A 26672-nucleotide genomic window follows, 5' to 3' on the forward strand; every position below is an offset into this window, starting at 1 on the left:
CAATGAATACCTTGAAAACATGCTAAACACCTACCCATTTGCAAAAAAAAAATGGAGACAAGCACAAGGAGTACTAGGAAGAATGGACCAAGATAACCGTAATATCCACGAAAAAATACTCCTTTGGAGAGACCATATATTCTCTAGCCCAGTGGTAAACAAATCTTGGGGACTTGCCTTGGGACTAAACCTATGGACTATATGGAAGTAATGGAACTGCCGCATTTTCATGAATCAATCCTTAACCAAAGAAAAATTATGGGAAGGAATTATCCAGAACATCAGGGAAACAATCTTAGCAGAGAAATGGCACCAGGAGGATTGGTAGGTACCCCCCCAGGAAGAAAAAATATTGTAGAAATTGAATCTATCACTAGAAATTATAGCTTCCTCAGCATGGAAAAAAAGCAAGATGGGTATGGCATCTTTGCACCACTTCACAACTCTAGTGGAGGGATTTATAAAATTGAGTTTTGATGGGGCCTCAAAGGGCAACGCAGGATTGGCCTGATTGGGTTGGCACTTTAGGGATTTCCAGACCAATACCCAATTAATTTATGTAGAATCTTGTAGGTTCGCTAGCAACAATGAAGTTGAATTCATTACGACCAAGCAAGGCCTACAAATAGCAATATAAATGGGATACATAAATCTAGTGATGGAGGGAGACTCCAGCTTGGTCATCAACACGCTATCAAAACTAAACCATGGAACCAAATGGGATAAGCTCAGCCACAACTAGCGAACTGCTAGACTCATCCAAGAAATAGGAGAGCTGATTCATAGGTTTGATTACATCATGGTCAATCATGTCATATAAAAGGAAATAAAGTAGGAGACTTCCTAGACAATTGGGATGTAACCACCAAAGTGACCCTGTGGAACAAATATGGCCAATTCAGCCCTGGGATGAAAGGTATCGAACCCTAGACGAAATCTTGGTGCAGAACTACAGACAAATCCTTCAACATGTCCATTCTATAGGCCTAGGCCCTGATTGGGGTGCGAACCAGCATATTACCAATTTAATTCAGGGTTAATGGGTTGTACAACAACGTACAGACCCATCGCCCCCCACACACTCAAAGTGATGGGTGCGGTGGCCCCTTGCATGATGGTGAGTACTGTATATGAGAAAGGTGGCAGCGGGAGGAAGAGAGGTGTTGAGTTTTGTATTTTCTCCGGAGAGAAGGGTGGTGAGTATCAGAGGGATTATGGGCAAGGAAACTGGTGTGATGGGATGGTTCAATTGTCCAACGAGCAACAACACTTCCATCCAATGCACGTGAAAGATTACGGGTATGTTATCGATTATCTCTCTGCTCTCATAATGTTGACATGCTTTGGGTTTCATTTGATGGAGAGGGAAGGAATTATGGGGAAGGATTGTATAACTAAGCGGCGATGGAGGGGTTGGCTGGTGGCGTATTTAGGCCTTTGCATCTGTCTCTGGCACCTAATAGGAAACCTCTCCATTTCTCTTTTCTTTGAGATTCTGCTCTCTCACATGGGAGTTTCGATGGTGTTGGGAAAAGGGCTTAGTATGGATGCATGTAGGCATGTCGTTGGTTAATCTAGGGGGTTGAGAGATGGGGTTAGCGTCGGCCAGTTCACCCGCGATTTTCGAGGTAAGCTTGATAGTATGACCATGCATAGTCGAAGTGGGGTCTGTAGAAACCCGAGAATGAGGGAAATCAGGCAAGAAATTAGAATTGGCTATGGAAGGTGGGATGATAATGGCAGCGTCATGGGGCTCAGGGATGGGTGGATGCATGGGTTGGGTCTTCGTTTTGAGTACTGGGTGGATAACAAAGAGCATGCTAGCATGGATAGGCTGATAGCCTGTAGACGGCTACACCTCCCGACCTGGGACTAGGGAGACAATGCATGTTGGACTGATGCTAAGAGGGGGTGTCTGTGGTGAAGTGCAACCCTTGGTGCAGGACTTCGGCTGGTCCTCCTTGGGGAAACCGTCCGCGACCTCAATGGATAGCGCATTGCAAGTGATAGGGGGCAATATGATGCTAGCAGGTTGGAGTGTTGCAATCCTACCACTTGTGTTCATGAACCTTATTGTAATGTGATGAAATGTAATTGGAATGCAGTTTGTTGCATTGTACAAGATTGGGCCAGAGAGACCATGGCACACCCTGCAAAAACTCGAGGTCACAAAAAGAAGCCTCACGCGACCAGGAAAGACATGGAACGGGATCTGTCAAACAATCAAAGAGGCAGGAAGTCTATCAAAAGGTTAATTAGTGAAGCAAAAACCACATACCGAGAGGGAACCAATGAAGAAATCCGCAAGATGTTAGATTTTTGGGAAGAAGAAGTGAAGAAGGAGAGCGATACAAACACGGAACTAGAGGATTGGAGAGTCCTCATCCTAGATCCTGGAAATACTAGAGGAAGAATCACTCAATTCAAGGAAACCCTCTACCTCTACTAGTTGATGAAAAGCGTGCTAGGAAAGACATTGGAACACATTTTGGTTGACATGGTTGTTACTGTCCAAAGCATGCCGAACTAGAAGCATGAATTCCAGAAGTTGCAGTTCCAACTACATAAATAGGATGTTCGGCTTGGTCGAATTGAGAGGCACCTGCCTTGTATCTTGGTCTAGACAGAGTTGTCGGGTACGAACGCTAAGGATCCAACACCGATGGAATCAACATATGTTGAACAACATGACTAGCAAGCCTACTTTCTGATGTTTTTGTTTATATATGTGGATAGATTTTAGATTTCTTTATGAAATTATATATGTATGTAGATCTCTAAAGTATGGACTAGAATCTAAGACCTATATAGCTTGGATAGAGAGACTTAAGATTTTTCTCTACTGGATGACATACAATGTGGATAGGTGGCCAACAAACTTGGTTTCCCATTGGGCAAGTTGAGGCCACCTAGCCAAATCTACGTGGTGTAAATTTTCTTTATAAAAGAATGAAAAATGAGGATCTACCGAGCTTAAGAAAAAAAAATGAGGCCAAAAAACATAAAATTATAACATTTTAAAATTGAAGTAAGGCAAGCATATAGGATTATAGGTTTATGACAATAAACATTTGGTTTTAAAAAGAACATTTTTATGTATGGAACATATCAAGTTCTTTTGTGGGGAAGCAATAAAGTGATATAGACTTTCCACTAAATAGTGGGAATAGATGTTTGATTGTCCATGAAGTTTTAGGTTTATAGAAAAATATAGTTAATTAGTTGAAATTAGGTAGAATTTTCTATATTTTTAATAGAATAGTATTTTAATTGTCAATTAGAATTATTTTGGGTGTTTGGAAAGAATGATTATTATCTACCCCATTTACGGTCAAATTCTTATTATTGATACAATGAATTATAATACCTTAATAAATACTATTGTAATATCTTTGTATTTATGAATATTGATGTATTAGCATATTGACTTCCGGCTTTACGGATTAGTCTAATACTAACTTATCATTAAAAAAACTACAAATTATTTAAATATATAAATATGATGATTAAAGATTTAGATTAAACCAAGTTTGGATTTTAGCTGTTTATCTCATTCAAAAAATTTGGCATAGAAAGAAATATATATATATATATATATATAGAAAAAGAAAATAAATTATTATAATAAAAATTTATGATATTTGATAATAATTTAAATAAAAATATTTAAAATAATAATTAACATTAATATTAATTAATTAAAAAAACATTACATTATTTTTATGGCATCGTGAGATTCTATAAGTCAGTATAATGAGAGTTTTTTAAGTGTAAATCGTTGTAAAATTTAACATTAATTTTATATATATATATATATAAAAGTCTTAATTAAAAATTTAATAATTAAGGTAATGCGGATCCTTACAAAATATAATTATGTTTAAATATAATATACAAACCAATTCAACACGTCACTCAAACCAAATCAATCTGACAGTTTTAATTCAGTTTAAAACACAGTTCACAGCCTAATTTTAAATTTGGCTTATGGATTTAGAATGAAATTCTAAAATGGGTAGAATTTTCAGATAGACACAATATTTGTACAATATCTTTCGAGGGCCTTCGACCAGTTATTGATCTAAATTATAGATTTTGGAAGTGTTTGTCGTCTCTTTTCACAGTGTAGCAAGTGTATGGGATTTTCATGGATTTTCTGAACCAGATTGCAACAAATTAATAAATTTGTGGTTGGATGCAATTTCTTAAAGGAGTAGGTTTTATTATTTGATAGAGGTTTTATTACAAAGATTTCAAATTATGAAGCCATAAATTTTGTATTCAAATCTTATAACATACAGAGTTTTAGAGACGATTTGAGAATAATTCAGGTTAGATCTATTTTATCAAATCTTATAACATACAGAGTTTTAGAGAAGATTTGAGAATAATTCAGGTTAGATTTATTTTATCTCTAGATCTATCAAGCTTGCAAAACTTGAAAAAAGATTTACAAATCAATAGATTTGATTCCTTTTAATACTTAATAGCTCAAAAATTGAGATGAATCTAAATTAATAATACAAAAAAATTATACTTTATAATCAAATAATAAATAAATAAAATACATATATCTAATTTATTATGGTACATCTTATCTTATTATATACTTTTTTATATTTCATTTAAAAATGTATATTTTTAAAATATTAATATGTATACCTGATTTATATATACAGCGTGAGTGGGCTTAATGGTTAAGAGCATGTGTTTCCTCCTAAGAGGTCACAGGTTCAAAACCAGAGGGGGGTAGAATATGTATGCCTTAGTAGACTTAGCAGCCAAATCGCTGCGCGGAGGTGGGTCCCTTGTCCCACAAACAAGGGGGTCTCATACACCAATTTGGTGTCTGGCTTGGCTGTGACCTTAAAAATGGATATTATTATTATTTTTTTATATTTATATTTTAAAATTGATCTTAGCCATTCAACGTTTTAATCCTTCATATATATTAATTATCATTTTATTTTAAAATTATTGTTAACATTATATAGAAGTAAATGTAATTAACAAAATACAAATTTTAATAATCTAAATATCTCTTCTATTAAAATTATATTATCTAAATAATACTATTAAAATTATCTTAAAAAGTATATTAAAATGTTTTTAAATATTTTTCAATGATTTTTCAACCACCACTCTACTATTTTTCATTTAAAAAAAAAATCCCTTATACTCTATTACCAAGGATGGTTAAATCATTATTACCTAATCTTTTTCCAATGTTATCAACTACCATTATCTAATATTCCTTTTTCCCCAAAAAAAACCATACTTTGTTAGGAGTTTGGTTGTACATCACAAAAAAATTGATATTTTTAAAACTCTTTCTATATATAAATATATCAAGTTTATTATTGGTTATGGTATATCATTTTAGCAATGAGGTGAATGCAACCTAGAGAGATATGAGAGAAGAAGATGCTATGTATAATAACCTAAATAATAAAGTGAGGAACATCAAAATTGACTTGCACACTTAAAGGTCTAATGTAACACTCTCCTCCCATATTTAGCCAAGTTAAGAGCTCCGTTGGGGTGAATATGTGACGAGAGGATACTATGATGTGATTCAAATCTCCATGTATAGTTAAGGAAGTGGAACCGACAAGACAAAACCATTATGACAATCCACACATGCTACAGAAAGTTCAGGAGCCAACCAACAATTACAAGTGACCAACCCCTGAGATAACTTGACATTTCACTGATTTAGGTCCTCAACCGCTCCCATGAAAAGCCATGCATGCATCTGATGCCTTCTAGTCACTCCCACATCAAGGCATGCCAACGACTATGGATTTTTTCAGTCAGTTCTGAGCTAGCGACCCTAGATGCTATCTCAATTTTTCAAGGTTAGGACTCATGCCACTGTCCAGAACTTCATGAAACCTTAAAAAATGATAGATAATAAAGGACTAAGGCTACTACTACAATCAATAGTACAAGTACTTTATTTGACTGCTATGTCACAAATATGTAATCTACATGTGGTAACAACATATCTAAGCATAGGGTTCTAATACTTATATGAGATTCATAAAGAAACATTGTTGCCTTATAAAATAACTACATTATCATATATTAGGTCATATATTCATTGTACATTCATTTTCAAATCAAAACATCATGAGAGCCATACATCAAGTATGTCATAAAACATACTCATAACCAGCATGTAACCAACATAAATAACAAAGGTATGACAACCATAAGAATCACATATGAACTAGTACATTTACACTTGAAATACCAAGTGGAAGGAGCTCTTATTAATGAATGAATAAGCCAACCAGGTCTAGGACTTCCACAAACCAATTGACCATAGATTGGGCTCAACCAAATCTCTCTTTCAGCCAATCACCCTCGTTCCATATTCCAAGCATGAATGTGGGACTTATAACAAAACCAACTATGGCTTCCTCAAGCTTTACCGTATATACCACTAAGGGATTCTCAGGCACAAATCGTCATCATTACAATCAGTCTTTACTGCAATCCCCACCGGATCACTAAGCCCTAAACAGGAATGGATGCCTTCGGATCTCTCCACCTAAACCATGAGGAATTTTTCTGTCTCAACCTCTTAAATTTACCATGTATCCCGTCATTACTGGTCAAGGGATTCCTATACCTACAAAGTCACCACCCTCTAGGCTTTACTATGTATACTGCCATTACTGATTAAGGGATTCCTATGCCCAATATAGGGTATTCATTGCTGAGCTTTACCGTGTATCCCATCCCAGTATTCCTAGGCTCAATCAAGGTGTTAACAACCAGGATTTACTATGTATCGCATCCTGGGATTCCTATGCCTTGTGAATAATCCTGAGACCACTCCACTCAACTTCGAGACCATTTGAAAATCCAACTCAACCAAATACAAGAAAACCCACAATACCATGGCTATCTATAAATGATACGGTGATGAGCACTAGTATTGCAACAAGAATACTGCAACTCCTACGGCTACCAACTTTACTTTATCAACCCAGGGTTTCTACAAACTTGGAGGTGACAATGTTGTATAAACAAGTAAAAGTGATGGTTCTGCCTATTGTCACTGTTTATCTGGCGAGAGACCAATAGGGTTTTCAGGCCAGAATTCTATGGATTCAGAAGAAACTTGATTGTTGATGAAAGAAAGAGAAATATACTCTAGGAGAAAGTTTTTCTACTGCAACTAACGAAAATGCCTGAAATCCTATGCTAAAAACACACCATTCTCTAACTAACTGCTCAGAAACTATGCCTTACAAGAATGCTAAGCCAACATGTATGAAATGCTACTATCTAAGCATGGAAATTCAAGACATCAAACATCACTAATATGTATGTAAAGGACTAAAATAAATATGTTTTGTTCTTTTTATTCTTTTTCTAGAAAATCAAGTGTAAACCCTAATCTCTTTTGTTGATGTGACAAGTGGCTTAGTGATGTTGGTGGGTGGTTGGGAGGTTTAGGCGATGGTTGGAAGGTTTGGGAGACCCTTGGCTGACCTGGTGTGGCTTCCTAACGGTTTTCCCTCAATCTGGCCTCAAAACAGACCACTATAGGAAAACCTACAGGATGTACTAGAAACCTACAGGATTCCCTGTATTTCTATAGGATATAGCCGAGAGAAAAATGATGGTTTCTAGAGGTGATGGAAGGCTTAGGGAAGGTGGTGGATGGGTGGAATGAGTTAGAAAATTCCTAGGATCACTTAGAACTCAAAACCAAGGTTAGGAGATGGTTGGATTCACCCAACATACTCAGAGGAATATCTATGTAAAATGATGAGATTGGTGAAGATCTTGGTGAAAGCAAGGAATGTTTATGGATGGATGAAGTTGGAAGGTGGTTGCATGCTATGAGGTCCCTTTATATTTCTAAAGCACATGCCTTGCATCAAACATTTAGAATTGCCAAAATGTCATGTAAACAAGAAGAATTCTAACAAGCTAAAAAAGCAAAATTTAATGAACTAGTTGTCTACTTCATGCATGAGGAAAATTGCTGAATAAAATGGAATCATCGATGAGATCTACTATAAGACTAAATATGGAAGATATGTAAATTAAATCCTACACTTACAAAATTGATCAAATGCTAGTTCAAGTACAGTAAAATCTAACTCTTATGAGAAAATGGAAATCTGTCTTTTTGGGGCTGCATAAGGGTCTTTTCCTCAAATCATGATCCTTGAGGGAAGAGGTTAGGCCAAAACACCTATTGAAAGCTTTGTGGTCCTCCTTTTATCCCTTCTAACCTACTACTAAAGTAAAGCACAAATGGAATAAACTAATAAACAACTAATCAAATCCACTGTACTTGCAATGAAATACTTCTAGAGACAATTTAACCATGAACCTATGAAACTAAGCCAATCATACAGATACAAGAAGAGGAGACTTTGCTACTAGGGTTGGTACCTAACCCAAGAGCTTCAACCCTCTGAGTCAACTCAGTGTTGGACTAAGAAGAAGCTCATTTTCATTATCAAAACAGAAAATTACATCAACGTCTTCCACAAGTCTGTAGCTCGAAAATAACTAGTGTTTTTACAACAAAAATTTGAATCCTAATGAGGCTCTAGGCCTCTCTACTTATACAACTAAAGTCTCCAATGACTTCCTTAACTCTAGGGAGGCTCGGCTCCCAAACTCTAGATGAACTAACTCTTTTTCTATCACTTGCTTGGCTTCCTTTTGATCTTCATGACTTGGTTTCTTGCACTCTGAGCTGGTGTGATTAATGGAGGAATATTCAAATGGTGGAGGAGTAAATGAGGAGTATTTACCTCCTACAATCTCTCTCCCTTGTCCCATTCGAGTTTCAAACCTTAATCTTGCAAAAATTCCTTGATTTTCTCTTCCAAACCTGCATTCAACACATATTAGTCCACTAGGCATAATATCTCACTTTAAATCATCCCATTAAACAAAAAATAATCAAAACATGTAATAAGTTGTGAGAAGAGTTGATTTGACTAAGCTAGGACGTGAATTAAGGTCCATATAATTACCTAATGATGAGGCTCATCATCACCTCCCTACTGAAAGTGTTGCTCATCTTGTGAGCAACTCAATCAATATCCATGTCTTTCATAGCTCTAGTGGTCTCCTTGACATCCCATGCCTCTGGTTTGGTTTCCTCTTCTTGTGCATAGAATCCAGCCTTATTTTCTACCTCCTCACACTACCTTCTTTCTTCCTCTTCCTTCCTTTCTTGTAACATCCCCAAGAGCAGGGGGGGACTGAGTCTTAGGCCAATCCAATTGACTTTAAGCCTTTGGATGGATTTCTTGTACATGGGTGTCCTTTCAGTGCTTCTCCCAACCTTTGAAGAGAGTGGTACTCTCTGATCTTCAAACTGTATGGAAATGTATTCCATCTCCTTAGGTAATATTGCATGCTATAATCCCCTAATAATCTGAACATGTCCTCAAAATGTGTAATTGTTTGCTCTTGGGTAGCAAGATACCTGGGTGCAAGTTGAGGATCATTTGTAATTAAATTATGTGTACTAATGAGTGCCATTAGATTGGACTGCTCAGCTCTAATCATAAGAGGCTTCGTTTGTTCTCTTGCCAATATCTTCTTCATTTCTGCAACCCTTGCTTCCTCATGGTTCATCCATGATGCCAAAGCCATCAACTATAAATCCCTTAGATTTGCATTAGGGTCCCATACATTTATGTCTGTGAAGGCCATGTTATGCAAATAAAACTCAGACATCTTGGCCCTATATTCCAATGTGCTTTGATAAAAAAGATCAATAAACTGTCTATAATCCTGGAATGGCATAGTGCCTCTCTGTGCTAGGGTCATGATTTGGAACTGCAACAATTGTTCCTTAAGGTATAATGCATATGACTTAGCCAACATCCTGCACTGGATTGCTTCCAAAGAGAGGCTGGCCATGGATGCTAATTGATTCTCTCTTTCTTGTAGTTGTCCTTTCAACCATGCATTTTTTGCCTCTAACTAATTTTTCATGATGGCCTCTCCGTCTTTCAAGCTACTTAGTTATCTGCCCATCTCTTTGAGTTTCTCCTCTGTGTGACCTATGTCCTCCACTCCCTTGGACTTGCTAATATTCATCCATCTATGAGTTTTGGCTCTCTCTTTCTCAAGATTAAAGAATAATGGAAATGGGAATTTTTTGTGGAATCACCCTCCCCCCTCAATAAATCTATAGTAGGAGTCAAGGTTAGGTTGGGGACTAGTTTCCTCTAGCTATGGGTCCTCTCTCTTTGTTTCTCATTGCTTACTTCTTTCCTCATCCAATTTTTGAGTTTCCTGTAGGTTTAGCAAAGTTTCCTATAAGTTTTCCTCTGCTTCTTGTAGGTCCTAATGTGTATCTTGTAAGATGCCTTTTCCTTTGGATGAGGTAGACCTAGTGAAAGGCATTCTCACATAGGTGATAGGAGACTTAGGGGAGGTTTTTGCTGAGGATCCTTCTTCTTGAGTTTTTATAGGAGGAGCCATCTTCTCCTACTGTTTAGGTGAGTCCTCAATTACAATAGGAACCTTGGTTAGAGTTTGGGGTTTTCCTTGCCTTATCCTTGTGCTTTTCCTTGTTTTGATGTATAAGGGGCTCTGCCTCTGTCTTTTTCCTTTTTGTTTCATAGGGGTGCCAAGGGCAATGAGGGTAGTTGTTGCCTCTCTCTTAGTGGGTTCTGGAGACACCCTAGGTGACTCCTACTTGTCTTCTTCCTCCTCTTTTCCATTGCATTTTCCCCTTATTCTTCTCCTTCTAGATCTTCATCTTGTTTATTAGTTTCCTCCTTGACATCTTTATATGTTTCTTCATCACCTTATTTCTCTTTCTCCTCTTCATCCCTCTCTGCTTCTTCTCCATATATTTCTATCTCTTCTTCATCCTTTTCACTGCTAGTAGGGCTAATGTTATATGTGAGGGCTTTGATATCCTCATATGTCTGCATGTCTCTGAAAATTGCCCATTGGATAGGAATTCTGAGGTTGTGGATGGCATATTCTATGATGATTCTAATTAACCCATGGTGGGCTAACTATTTGTGGTTTCCCTCCTGCAATTTTATGCTTGTATCTATCAGTGATTGCAAAAGGAAGTATGGTATGATGAGCCTGTGGTGAGGAGGTGTTTCTGCTCCAAACCTAAATTCTTCAAGAAGCCTAAAGTGATATCCATTAACCACACTATACCTAATTTCACATGATATGTATTTAATAAGGTGGTATCTTACATCATTCAACAGGTATGGTAGGCTTCTTCTCCTTACTCCTTTCTTTCCCTCAATGGGCTCTTCTCCCTCTAAAATGAATTTCTTCTTGGAAGTCTTGCCATCTCCCTTGTCTTCCTTTATCCAAGGCACTCCTAGGGCAAGTGTGGTAATTATGCTTATGAGTTCAGGGGTGAGCTCTATGGAGAGTCCTCTCACCACAACAATAGCATGGGCTCTAGTTAGTGGAATGAGGGAGAGAGAAAACACTCGGGCCACTTCATCATCATACCACCTTTATTTCTCAAAATACCCCATCCAATTATGCCTCATGAATATTTCTAACACAGGAGGGTGTTGGTGGATTCTCACAGTGTTAATGGGCTCCCTTCTATTAAACCCCCCTGTCATTTTGGCTGGTGAATTTTGAGGAGCAGAGATGGTTGATACAAATTTTAATGTAGAAGTAAATGGGACTGAAACCATTAAACAACTATCAAATTCACTCAAACTAGGAGATTTTTCTGTTCAATTCACTTGGAAAAAGGGAAGTAAACATAGAGCCTACGTCCTCGTGATGTTTATTGTAAGCCAACCCCTGTGTACCCCCTTCTAAAACTACTCTTGGCCAATCCTACACACTGTCCGACTGTATCCTATAGGATTCCTATGTGATCCTCTAAGATTTCCTGTGTAATCCTGTAGGAAGTCTTGTGCAGGAGAAAGACAGAATTTTTCTCTTCTATAGGTTGCCTGGGTACGAGAGTGACTTTGCTAGAGTGAGCCTCGAGGAGATGAATGCATGAGTGGATGTGGATCAACAATTATTTCCTCTTATGGTCTAGTTGAGTGAGGTGGTGTGCTAGCAGTTGAGGTACATTTCCTATTTTTGGACCATTGGTCCCCACTACCACCTCATCATTCACCTCTCCTCGTAATCAACTCCCACTTCATGCATCTATAGCCTTAACTGCTTTTGTCCTTCTCCTCTGTTTTTTTGACTTGACTGCTGCCACGTGTGGGGGGACCAACTGTCTTGTCTTTTTCGACTAAATGAATGTGTCCAAGTTAACTAGCCACCTTTCGCTTATAAACAAACTCACTCACAACCTTTACATCTTTTGACTACATCATGCAAATGAGAGAGTGAAGCGAGATAATTACCTGTGGTGCTAATACCTTGCTGTATTTTTTTAAATCCATGAGGTGCTTGTTGTGTGTTGGCTGCATGTTATTTTTCCTTCCTTTATTATTGCCCTCTAATGATTCCCCCGATGTGCAGGAACCTAGTGTTGAAGATGATGGTGTTTGTACTGCTCTGGAACTTCTTCTTCCCTTGAGTCTTCATGCTAGAAGCTTGCTTCTACTCAAGATTTTTCTTTTGTGGGATAGGCTGCTACAGGATTTCCTACAGGATGTTCTGTAGCTGCTTCTCCCTCATAATTTTTATTCGTTTCGTCTACTAGGATTTTGGGGACGATGACATGGATAGAGGGCAGGTCTAGGAGTGTGAATAATAAGAAATACACTCAGGTGTTGTTCCCTTCTACTCTTTTTTTCATTTTCCATTGTTTTTTCTCTTGAAGATCGTGAATTTTTGTTTTTTTGAAAACTGATTTTTTTAATGATGAATGCAAGGGTGATCAAGGTGGAGAGAAGTATGGTAATGAAGTTGTGATGTAGGGATGTTATTTTTTTGATATGGCAGGTCATTTTCTCGCCCTAGGGTTACGTCCTATAGGATTCCCGAGCCACTGTAATTCCTACAGGATCATCGTGTAGGTTGTCAGGGGATCCTATAGGTTTACAACAGATCTTGTAGAAAACATGGTCCCCTTGTAAAATGAAGCAATTGAGCAAAAAAAATGAAAGAAATGGTAGAGTGATGAATGATGATGGGTGGAAAAATAAAAAAGTGAGTGAAATAGGTCCCTTTTTTATTCTCCTTTATTCTCTAATCGTCCTCCTGTTGACTTACAAATAGAATTTTTTCATGATTTTTCTCTATTTTTATATTTATATTTTTTTTGAAAAAAACTAGTTTTCCTCTAAGAGGTTTTCATCCTAGTTGTTTTCCCTAGGCACCTCAAGAGAGGTTTTCACCCAGAGATTTTTTTATTTCCCCTTTTTTTCTTTTCTTTTTTTTTCCTTTTTTGACATTATTGGGCCACCCCAAGAGATTTTCAATCCAATAGTGGGACTCTGGTGCCTCAAAGAGGTTTTCACTTGAGTCTTCTTATTTCCCCTTTTCTTTCTTAGTGACCTGATGAGGTGGGATCTAAAACTTTCTCCACCGCCATGATTGTTTTATTGATACCATCAATCAACTCTTGCTTTGAAAATGGCCTCTTGTAAACTTTCATTCTGTGCCCATTAACAAGTAAAGGAATGGCCTCTACATCTATGGTTCTGATCTACACTAAACCATTATCTTGACATCTCTCTATAACATCAGGCCCTAGCCATCTTGTCCTTAACTTTACCTTAAAGTATTTATATCTGGAATCATATAAAAAAGCCCAATCTTCTTGAAATTGCTTATCCTTGATGTTCTTATCATGGAAGATATTCCTCTAAAGTTGAGTTACCTCTATCTGTAGGAGGGAATGCATTCTGAATTCATCTAAACCATTCAACTGGAGCAATCTCTCTTTTTGTGCACTTCTGAGATCTAGATCTAATTGGTCTTCCATCATCAATGTGTTATACTCAAACTCAATGGACAACAAGGCCTTTTTCCCATAGACCACCTCATAGTGTGTGAATCCAATGGTGGTCTTCCAGGTGGTATTATAGGCCCAAGTGGCCTCAACTAGTCTATCTGGCCAATATTTCTTGTTGCTGCTAACCTATTTGGTCAAGATGTCCTCCAGTGCTCTGTTGGTTACCTCCACTTGCCCATTACCTTGTGGGTGATAGTGAGTGGAGGTCCTATGCTTGATCTTTTGCTACCTTAGCAAGTCTTCAATCATGTTGGAGGTAAACTAGCTACCTTGATTAGTGACCAGTATTTAAGGTACCCAAATTTGTAAAATACAATCTCCCTTAAGAAATCAGCCACCTTCTCCTTTTTTGTTGCCTTAATTTCCTTTTTTTTAGCCCACTTAGTCAGATAGCCAATGCACACAATGATATATGGTTTTTTCTTGGAAGTAGGGTCAATAGGTCTAATGAAGTCCATGCCCCACTTGTCAAATGGCTCAAAAGTCAGTTGAGGTTGTAGAGGCATTTCATCTCTTGGAGTAGGCTTTCCCATCCTTTGGCACCGATAACATTTACTAGTATATCTTTTCATATCCTGATGAAGAGTGGGCCAATAATACCCACCTCGTAACACTTTCAATGCCATCCTCTTTGCTTCAAAGTGACCTCCACAACACCCATCATGACAAGTCAGAAGGATGTTAAAGACTTCCTCCTCCCTGATGCATCTTCTCAGAATTTGATCAAGGCCAAGTTTGAAGAGGTTACCCCCAATCCAGGTGAAGGGGCGCTTTTCCTCACAATCTTGCTTCTCTCTTTGGAGGACAAATTCGGTGGGAATTGTGCAGATACCAAATATTTGCTATGTCAGCAAACCATGGAGAGAGAACTGAAATGGCGAATAAGTGCTCATCTAGAAACTAATTATCAACCATTCCCTCTTCACCTGCAGGAAAAGTTAATCTAGACAAAAAGTCTACAACAACAATTTCCTTGCGAGGATTATCAACAATAGTTAGATTAAATTGATGTAATAAAAGTAACCATCTAATAATCTAGGCATTCACATCAGGTTTATTCATTAAATATTTGATTGTAGTAGGGTCAGTCTGTACAAATGTTTGATAGCCTATAATATAATTCCTAAATTTGTTCAATGAATGCACAACAACCAGGAGCTCCTTTTCGGTCACTATGTAGTTCAGTTCGGCCTTTGACAGATTCTTACTGATAAAGTAAATGGAATAAGGCAATTTCTCATCTATCTAGCCTAGGGCTTCTCCTATGGCTTTGTGCGAGGCATCAACTTGAATATGAAAAGGAAGGGACCAATTTGGGCCGCAGAGAATTGGTGTAGTGGTTAACTTGTCCTTCAGGGTGTCCAGGGCATCTTGAGAGCCTTTTGACCATACAAATTTAGAGTCTTTGGCCAATAACCCAAATAAATGAGAAGCCAACTTGCTGAAGTCTTTTATAAACCTTTAGTATTATCCAACTAACCCTAGGAAACTTCTGACATCTCTCTACTTTTGTGGAGGTGGGACCCTTTGGATGATAGCTATTTTGTTTGGGTCAACCTGTAGTCCTTGCTGAGATATTGAATGACCTAGCACAGTCCCTGCAGTCATCAAGAATTCACATTTCTCGGGACTGAGAGACAGGTTCATTTCAATGCATTTGTGCAAAACCTTACCTAATATGGACAAAGCCTCCTCGAAATCACCTCCATAATATGTGAAATCATCCATATAGATTTCTACCGCATCATGGACTAACTCGGGAAAGATACTTAGGACTTCTCTCTGAAAAATGACAGGACCATTGCATAGGCGAAGAGGAAGGAACCTATAGGTGAAATTACCCCAAGGAAAATTGAAGGTGGTTTTAGCCTGGTTTTCCCAGCTGATTTGGATTTGATTGTACCCACTAAATCCATCTAGGAAAGAGAAAAATGTCTTCCTTGCGAAGCCATCTAGCACTTGGTCGATGAAAGGTAGAGGGAAATGGTCCTTATTTGTGGCTTTGTTTAACTCCCTATGATCGACACAAATCGTACACTTATCATTTTTCTTTGGAACCAACACCAAAGGAGAGACCCACTCACTATCTAAGATAGGATAAATGAATCCTGCATCTAGCAGTTTTTGTAGTTCTTCTTTAAATATATCTTTAAGAGTTGGATTCGTGCTCCTTTAGGGTTGCCAGACTGGCTTGCAGCATTCCTTGATATATATATGGTGAGTAAATACCGAGGGGTGCACTCCCTTCATTTCTTGGTAACTCCAAGCAAAGGCATCCATATGTTCCTTTAGCATGTCGCACAACTTTCCTTCTTGAAGAACAGAAAGAGATGGATTGATTTTAAAAGTTCTCTATGGGAAAAATTCTATGGTTTTGACACAAAGAGGGTTGGAATCATCTAATAATAGATCAAGTTGATGGTTGTTTTTGTTTTCCTTTACTACTTATTCTAAGGACAATATACTAGGAGTTGGACTTTGGAGTATGTGTTCGATCAAATCATCTTCATCCCAATTTCCCCCTCCCATGGTTGTTTCTGAAGTATAGATTTGGGTAGAATAAACTTCATCTTCCTCCTCCTTCCAGCCACAAAGGTAAGTCATGTTCTAGAGATGGCTGAGTAGGAGGGTATAGGACTAACTGCTTGGACATATTCCCATTCTTGATGGTCATATTTCCAGCTCTGCTACTAATGTAAGCATTGGGAGTAGCTAACCAGGGCCTCCCAAGGATGAGAGGGTAACCAGTAAGCTTAGCATTAGGCTGGAGAACTAGGAAATCTGCAGTGTATTCCCAAGAATCAATGGAGGCCATCACATCTTGTCAGAAATAATAATGAGAGGGGCGGGGGGTGAATCAACATTATCAAATCAATAAAAAAAAATCATTTCCAAATTCAGATTCATATACACTCCTTCAGTTAATGAAAACCGCGTGTATACACAACTGTGTGTAATACAACAAGCGTATATCTAATAAACTTATAATTTAGTTAGTTTCTTCTTAATGAGTGCATCATAAGATTATTAACCATATGAACAGTAAATAGGAGTAGTAAAGCAGAACAAATCATCACACATAAGCAACACACATGAACACCAAGATGTAAGGTGGAAACCCAATGTGGGTGAAAACCACCTACTGCAATTCGTCTCTATCTTCTTTTAATTAGAAACATCCTTTTTACAATGATTTTGTACTGGTGCAGTATTATACCAGTACGCAGGCTGCTACCTGTAGAAGGCTACGACCTTCTCTCATTCTCCAGCTTCTCCTGGAAGCGAGCTACAACCCCCTTAGCTCTTGTACTAGCTGAGGTACTAGTACATAGGTGCTGACCTACAGAAGGCTACAACCTTCTCTTTTCTTTCAGGGACCATGTTTCATAAATTTTCAGACTGGATCCATGGATAACATCATTCAAACATCAAGTATATCTACATCAAATGATCTCCTTTGTACCAAACGAAACTGACTCAAATAGTCACTTCTCTGAATGCTGTACCCAGAAAACTGTAACAGTAACCAAACACCAATTCTAAACCTAGAACACTGCAGCAATAAACAGAAGTAGCTAAAACATATTTCAAGAGACGTACGCTACTTCAATGTGTAAAACCTGCGTGCATACGCTTTTGAATTAAGGCCAACCTGTGTATACGCTATTTTAAATTACAGAACTAGCGTGTATACACGCCTTTGCTTCACTGAACCTGCGTACAAATCTATAAAAGATAATCCATTCTTTCAAATATTCAGACATCAGTTATACCCAGATGATCAAATTTATAGATCAAGTCATGCGCCAAATATAACAGATCAAAATCGCACAAAGATACTACTATTCAAGTCTTGAGTTTTGATCCATTAATAAAACTTATCCATCTTCTTGTGCTCAGGTTCCTCCTTGATTTAGATTCAGCTATGCACCATAAACCAGTCACCAATATTCCAGATCTTTCTCTTCATAAGATATTTAATACTTGATTTAATACCTTTGCCAAATGATCTCCTCCTTTTTATAGTCTTAGGCCTTACTCAAACCATGGTCCAAAACCATAGAGAACCAATACTAGGGACCAAATACCTAGGTTCAATACTTTGGACGCAATACCAAGGTCCAAATACCATGGACCCAAAAATAAGCTTTCCCACATGTATGCGCCTTTCCGTGCATGAAAGTGCATGTATATGCATACACGACTTTTGATCATCAATACCACGTGTATACGCGACCTGGTTAAGAGGAACCTCTATATATGTATTTTTCTTCCATTCTAAGAGCTTGAACTATGATCTGCCATCCGAGTGAGTTGCCATCAAGGACAACACCTATGTCATAGAGCCAAACCTGTGTCATAATGCCAACACATCTTCCACAATCCCCTCAGGGGTCACTGTGGAGTGGTCTGTAAGTTGCAAAACTATTGTGGTCATCCTCAACTAGCCTTGGAGGTTTAGCTTGAGCATGGTGTCCTTGGTCATCACATTAATGGTAGCCCCAAGATCGATCAAAGTGTGTCGGACACTGGTGCCATTGATGTGCACATCTACTACAGGGCTTCGAGGGTCCAAATACTTTGGACAAATTACCTGCCCCTGCATTAAGTAAGACAGTTGTCCAATGACATTAATGGTAGGTACATCTCTTCTTCACCTCCCTGGATGCTTGAAGCCCTTCTCCTTAATCGAATTGTTGTAAATAGTACATCCTTAATAGCTTGGAGAAGTGGAATTTTGACACATAGGTTTTTCAATTCTCCTAGAAGTTCAGTCTCTTCTGGGTAGGCTGGAGTGGTTGGATTAATCTCTCAGGAAAGGGTGGTGGATTTACTTTAAGCACAATTTCCTCTCTTTCTTCCTCAACTTCCCTAGGTGAAGGTAGAGGTTGGTTTTCCGAGAGTACTCTCCCAAATCTCAGGTTGATTTCCTGAACCTCCACAACATAAGTTGGATATGATGTCTCTCCATTGTATACTTATTGTGCATGTCTATTGTTTGGGTTCAGATTTGGCTGGGCAGGCATCTGGGGTTGTTTAGGTGGAGCAAAGTGTAAAAGTTGTGGTTGGGTAGGTGGTGAATTCTATAAAGTTGGAACATTGTTGTATTGGGGCCTCCACCCATAGGGCGGTACATTCCACTGAGGTTGTGGCAGAGCATATGGTTGTAATGACTGGCTGGATGGTTAGGAATGATACTAAGGTGCAAAGGACCAAGTAGGAGGTGTAGACTAGGAAGGATGAGCAGGGGGTCCCCAAGAAGGTATGGATGTGGTCTGGTTGGGGTTGTAATATGCATGGGATGACCCTTGCATGCCCTGTTGGTATGGTTTAGGCCCATGAGGTCTCCTTTGGTTTATGTAGCAGAGCTATTCAGTGACCCTTTCATTTCCTTGATATACAACTTTGAGTCCAGGTAAAGATGGGCACTTGTCTGTGGAGTGGTTTTCTTCATACACTGAGCAAATTTCAATAGAATTCTATGGACATTCATTCCTAGGGTGCATCTAGGACAAAACATGGCCAATGCTCTCTCTGCTTCCTCCTGCTTTCTCTTAATGGGAATAATGTTCATTTGTAGGGCAATGTTTTGTAGAATCTCACTTTTGAAATCCTCCAACATATTTCCAATTTCACCCTTGATGGATGAATTGGAAGAGGATGGATTGACCATAGGTTGACTACCGCTACCGTTTTTCTTAGCTTCCCTTAAATGGTTTCTAAAGACAATATTGATATCCTCATAGGGTAATTGGTATATATCCCATCCTACTCACAGGTGTAGGGTATCCAGAAGGTCTTCCCTTACTCCTCTAAGCAGGACCAGCTTCAGCGACTGAGGATCAAGTGTGCACTTGGCCCTTTTGTAGCTAAGCTAGAATGATTCTTCACAATCCTCCCTTGTAGCTAAGCTGGAATCATTCTTCACAATCCTCTAGGGATTCATCATTGCCTTAGTAAGGTCATCCTAAAAGTTTCCTCTTTAGTGCTGTTAGACCTACAATATTCCCGATACTTTTTGTTGAAGGCTTATTGCATCTAAGTCCAAGTTGTGATTCTATCTCCAGGTAAACCCATGGACCAGCGAAAAGTTGCATCCTTGAGAGTGGATGGAAATAGTTTCAACTTCTCCTCATCATTTTTATAGTCATAGGTTTGACATATGACAACAAACTCAAATAAGAAAGTGTCTGGGTCTTCTGTGGTCAGGCCATGGAAATGAGGAAGGGCAGAATGGCTTATATTTTTCATCTTAGTATCCCCATTGGTTTCCCTAATGGGGAAAGCACACTCAACTCTTTCTCTATTTCATCGGTCATTTCTGTTTCTAGCCATAGGTTAAGTAGGAATGGGTTCTCCTTCTACTTGTTCCCCTGTAGGTTCTTCAAATATGTCTGGTTTCTCACCTAACGGTTGCTCCAGTTCATAGACACCAAAGAAGAGGGAAGGTTGGCTGTTTGAAGTAGCGGGGGTATTTAGCAAAAATTTCCCTAAGTTATCCCTATTCCTGCGAGGCATGAAAATAATTTTTTTCTTGGTTTTGTGTTTTTTTCAAACTTGGAAAGTACTTTGCAGAATTGAAATTGAAGATTGAATGAAAACTACTAACTGAATGAAAAAAATAACTGCTTGATTGAAATCTTACTTGTAGAATGAAAAAGGAATCAAACTAAATTACTTTTGTACAAGTGAAACTAAGAGAAGAATATTAGAAACAAGAAATAGAAAAAAGAAAGAAGTAATCACATATTATTCAGACACCTCCTTGGGAATGGTGCCAAAAAGTGATGAGCACCAGTATTGCAGCAAGAATGCTGCAACTCCTGGGGCTACCAGCTTTAGATTATCAACTCGGGGTTCGTACAAACTTGGAGGTTACAGTGATGTATACACAAGTAAAAGTGATGATTTTGCCTTTTTTCACTGTTCAGCTGGTGAGAGACCACTAGGGTTTTCAAGCCATACTTCTATGGATTTAGAAGAAGCTTGATTGCTGATTAAAGAAATAGAAATATACTCTAGCAGAAAGCTTGTCTACTGCAAATAACGAAAATGACTGAAATCCTATGCTAAAATCAGACCATTCTCTAACTAATTGATGAGAAAATATGCCTTACAAGAATGCCAAGCCAACATGTATGAAATGCTACTATCTAAAGCATGGATCTTAAAAACATCATACATCGCTATTGTGCATGCAAAGGACTAAAATAAATCTGCTTTGTTATTTTTATTCTTTTTCTAGAAAATCAAGTGTAAACCCTAATCTCTTTTGGTGACGTGACATGTGGCTTAGTGATGTTGGTGGGTGGTTCGAAGGCTTAGGTGATGGTTGGAAGGTTTTGGAGATCCTTGGGTGACCTAGTGTGGCTTCCTATAGGTTTTCCCTCAATTCGACCTCAAAGCAGGCCACTACCAGAAAACCTACAAGATGTACTAGAAACCTATAGGATTCCCTATATTTCTACAAGATACATCTGAGCACGAAACGGTGGTTGTTGGAGGTTATGGAAGACTTACGGAAGGTGGTAGACGGGTGGAATGGTGTGAGAAAATGTATAGGATCATTTAGAACTCAAAACCAAAGTTAGGACATGGTTGGATTCACTCAACATGTTGTGAGAAATTTCTATGTAAAATGATGAGATTGGTGAAGATATTGGTGAAAGCAAGGAATGATTATGGATGGATGAAGTTGGAAGGTGGTTTCTTGCTATGAGATCCCTTTAGATTTCTGAAGCACATGTACTGCATCAAACATTTATAATTGCCAAAAAGTCATGTAAACAAGAAGAATTCTAAGAAGCTAGAAAAGTAGAATTTAATGAACTAGCTGTATACTTCATCCATGAGGAAAATTTCTGAATAAAATGGAATCATGGATGAGATGTACTGTAAGACTGAAGAAGGAAGAGATGGAAATTAAATCCTACACTTGCAAAAATGATCAAATGCTAGTTCAAGTACAGTAAAATCTAACTCTTATGAGAAAATGGAAATCTGTCTTTTTGGGGCTGCATAAGGGTCTTTTCCTCAAACGATCCAGGTGGATATTGGTGGCCACCTGCCAAGTCCACCTGGACCCCCACCATTGTCCTTCTCAGTCTTTTCAGTTTCCTTAATTGTAGCACAACTTACTATTTTTAGCAGTTTTTCGGGTCCTGAACTTCCAGAGCCATTTTGAGGCCCTAAACGACGTTTTTTTGGGATTCTGGGGCAACATGGGTCCATGGACTGATGTTGCCTCCCAACGTGGTAGTACTCGGATAGATCTTTCTAACGAGCTATCGTACGCGTCAAATGGAGATCGTATGCCAAAGTTACGACCCCGGGAAATTGATGTACCAATTTACCCAAACGGGGCCCACAATTTGGCGTTTCGTCTTCTAGGGTTAGATTTCGGAATGTTAAGGGTTTTCCATTGTTTCTCAACAATAAATAGGCCTTCGAGCCTCATTGTAACACAGTTTTTAGAACAGTTCAGAGGCATGTAGCCATCACATCTCTTCTCAGAGATAAGCTACCATCGCCCTAGCTGGTTTATTTCTATTTCTGGTTGTAAGCATATTTCAGTATTTTCCATTAATGAAATGAAGTATTATTTCCGCTGCATCTTTGTGTATATGGTTATCTCTGTAATTTGTTGCGTTCCTATTTAAATCCGGACCAGTGGTATCAGAGCGGTCTTCTTTTTCTCTGTTTTTCTTTGCATGTCCCCAACAAGGTCGGGATATAAGAAGTTAGGGCTTGAACTGGTTGAACCTTTGCAAGACCAGCCTCGCAAATCCCGACGGCCTCCCATGGCGGACGAGAAGAAAGACGAGGGGGCAGGAGATCCCATCAAAATCTTGCTCGAAGAAACCCTCGAGCGACAACGGAACGCGATGATGGACAGCTTTGCCCAGATCCTTCAGCGGCTACCCAGAACCAATGCATCGACTTCCAGCAGCTACTCTGGAAACGCCACACCCTTTAAGGTACAAGTTAATTTTGAAATCCCCATATTCGAGGGTCAGATAGACGCAGATGCCATAGATAAATGGTTAAATCTACTAGAGGGTTATTTTTCTGTTCATGAATTTTCGAGTCGGGAAAAGATTGTTTTTGCTCTTCTCAAAGTAGCCCCCCACGTCAAGGACTGGTGGGAAACCTACTGCGAGCAGAAGGATGAAAGTACTGGCTCACTATTTTCAGTCGCACCCACCTGGGATTCGTTCCGGGATGCCATCAAGGAGCAGTACTACCCTGTCGGAAGCTATGAGGATGAATACATAAAGTGGACCACGCTGCGGCAGGGAAGGGACCAGGACGTGCCAGATTTCACCAATCTTTTCCATACCCTTCGCAGAAAGTTGGGTATCAAGGATTCGGAGCAACATTTGATACCAAAATACCGCGACTGCCTGCACAAGTACGTCCAGGAAGAAATACAATTCCTAAACATCCCCTCACTCGGCACAGCATACCGATATGCCGTCAAGGTCGAGCAGAATTTGAAACAAAAGAAGCGAGACTTTGGATCTGCGAATCCAAAGCAGGGGAAAGGTGCCCCTAAACCACAGAATAAAGGACAAAGCCAAGGCGAGACAGCCCAAGACAACCAGCCGAAGCTGGAAGCAAAGAATAGCGTCGCGAAGCCGAGAAAGGACACTGGAAAATGGTGCGAGTTCCATAAGAGCTCCACTCACAACACAAGTGAGTGTCGGGTCAAGCAGTCACTAGTGGCTGAGCTAAAGGTTTCAGAATCAGATGCATGTTCCGACTCTGAGTCAGAACCTGATAAGGGGTATGAAAAAGGGAAGCAGATCATTGATGCGGATCCCAGTGCCACTGTTGCTACCGCAAATATCCAGAAAAATGAACCCAAAGATCCAGAGGAGGAGGAGCGTCTCTTCCACTCCCAGATGTGGGTAAAGGGCTCCCCGATACAATTCATTGTTGATAGCGGGAGTCAAAAGAACCTCATTTCGGCAGAGGTCGTGAAGCGGTTGGGCTTACCGACCACAACACATCCACAACCATACACCATTGGGTGGCTTCACCAAGGAAGAGATCTTCGCGTGAGCCAGCAGTGTCGCCTTCCATATAACATCAAGCCCTTCACGGATGAGGTATTGTGTGACATTGCTCCCCTTGAAGTTTGTGATGTATTACTAGGAAAACCATAGTTGTGGAAGCGACATGCTGTGTATGAATCAAGGCCCCGTGCTGTTATTATTACATTGGGAAATAAGTTGTTCAGGATACCAGAGGTAGCACCACCTGCCGCCATCTCTCTGATTACTACAAAACAATGCAGTAAGATCATTTCCAAAACCAGGAAATTTGTTTTCCTGATGATACGCCCTCAAGGAAAGAAGAAGACAGTGGCCACGGCCTCCAAACGGGGTCCCTCTGCACGACAACTACAAATGGACAAGGTTGTGGAGGAGTACGAGGACATCTTCACCTCCCCGGCAGGGGTTCCTCTGCACTGTCAAGTCAAGCACTCCATCGATCTAACCCCAGGTGCGCCGCTACCCAATGGACCAATTTATCGGCACTCCGTTCTGGAGAACAATGAAATCAAGTGACAGATTCAGGAGCTCCTGCAGAAAGGTCACATCCGTCCGATTTCATTGCCCTGTGGGAGCCCGATCGTGTTGGTACAGAAGAAGGATGGGACGTGGAGACTCTGTATTGACTATTGGGAGCTGAACAAGATCACTGTCCGTAATAGGTACTCGATCCCGCGGATTGATGACCTCCTAGACCAACTAAAGGGGGCGAAATATTTCAGCAAGATCGATCTGAAGTCAGGATATCACCAGGTACCAATCGAACCCTCCGATGTGTGGAAGACTGCCTTCAAATCCAAGGAGGGCCTCTTCGAATGGTTGGTCATGCCTTTCGGATTGACGAATGCTCCTGCAACCTTTATGAGGCTAATGGATGACATCTTGCGGCCATTCACCAACTCCTTTGTAGTAGTATACTTGGATGACATTCTGATCTTCAGCCAGAGTTGGGAAGAGCACCTCCACCACATCCGACAGGTTCTCCAAACACTGCGGCAACACAAGCTATGTGCCAATTTGGAGAAATGCACTTTTGGCATGACCCAGGTTCAATATCTGGGATACATCATTGATGTGTTGGGTGTGGAGCCTGATTATCTTCTATAGTACCGGCATTTTGGACCCCAGTTCAAAATGGGGCGGCAACGCCGCCCGTAAAATGATCGCTGTCGTGGGGGGTCCAGGGGGGGGGCGCAGCGACTTTATGGAGCCCCCCCGTGGCGGGGGGTTTCGGGGGCAGTGCCCCCGAAGCTAAAAACAGCTGTAAAATTGCCTTGTAAAAGTATAGTAATTTCTAGTCAATCTGGGCCGTTCATTAGGTGGATGATCTGACGGTAGAACTTATGTTTAGTTTAGGGTTTTTTGCCCTAGAAGGCAACCCCTCTCTTTATATGATGGCATTGTATTTGAGGCTGTGATATATGTGTGTATTCGGTGAGCGAGAAACATAGAGGTGAGACTGTGAGAGAAAACAGAGGATATTACAGCGGTTTTGCTGTAGGTTGTATCTCATCATTTTGCTGGATAATAGAAAGGAAGGACTGGCTGTTCGGGGTGGACGTAGCCCAAACTGGGTGAACCACGTATATCTGTGTCTCTCTTGTTTTGTGCGTTTTCTGTGTTTATATTTCTGCAATATTTTATGTGTTCCATTGCTCCGTAATATATAATTTTCTAACATGATGAACAGGGGGTGCATGTCGATCCAGCCAAGATCTAAGTCATTCAGGATTGGCCCTCTCCAACCACTCTAACAGATCTCCACAGCTTCCTAGGTCTTGCCAACTTCTACCGCAGGTTTGTGTTGGGGTTTTCTCATATTTCTTGGCCCTTGAGTCAAGTCACCAAGGGCGGGGCGAAAGCAAAATTCTTTTGGTCTGAATCTAAACAGAAGGCATTCAGGGAGTTGAAGGATCGCCTCTGCACGGCACCAGTGCTCGCGTTACCAGATTTACAACAACAATTTGAGGTCGAGATAGATACCTCTGACTATGCTATTGGGGCAGTCCTTACTCAACATGGACATCCAGTGGCATATCACAGTGAAACACTTTCAGACACAGTCCGGAAGTACCCCACTTATGATAAAGAGATGTATTCCATTGTACAGGCCTGCCGACAATGGAAGCATTACATTTTGGGGAAGGAAACGGTCATCCACACAGACCACTGACCTCTGCAGTTCATACAGACCCAAGGGAAATTGCAGAATGATCGCCATCAGAAGTGGTCTACATATCTGCAACAGTTTCACTTAAATATCAAGTATAAAAAGGGCATCACCAATAATGTTGCAGATTGCCTCAGTTGGCCACCGATCATGGCGCTAACCACCGTGCTCAACTCTTGTGGGCACGAGACTTCTGATTGGCCACTTCTCTACAAAAGCGACCCAGAATTCGGTCACACATACCAGACACTTTTGGAGGGTCGGCAGGATGCAGATTTTCACCTCCAGGACGCCCTATTATGCCACCTCGGTCACCTTTGTGTTCCTTCAACCGAGCGTGCCAAGATGATTTGGGAATCACACTATAGTCGGGCTGCTGGGCATTTCGGGGTCGAGAAAACAGTGGCAGTACTACAAAATTATTTCTATTGGCCGAATCTTCGACAGGATGTTGGGAAGTACATCCGATCATGTACTGCCTGTGCCATTGCCAAACCGACCATTAAGAAGCACGACCTCTATACCC

At 39.9% G+C, this 26672-nt stretch overlaps 1 pseudogene; it reads left to right on the forward strand.

Annotated features, from left to right (window-relative positions):
• Positions 1–1684: 1684 nt before the first annotated feature.
• The window catches only part of LOC149240649 (respiratory burst oxidase homolog protein F-like), a 53999-nt pseudogene continuing 29011 nt past the window's right edge, over positions 1685–26672 (forward strand).

The sequence above is a fragment of the Pinus tabuliformis genome, chromosome 8, assembly GCF_031772625.1.
Source record: "Pinus tabuliformis cultivar Carrire ecotype Pingquan chromosome 8, CPIR1, whole genome shotgun sequence".
Taxonomy (NCBI): Eukaryota; Viridiplantae; Streptophyta; class Pinopsida; order Pinales; family Pinaceae; genus Pinus; species Pinus tabuliformis.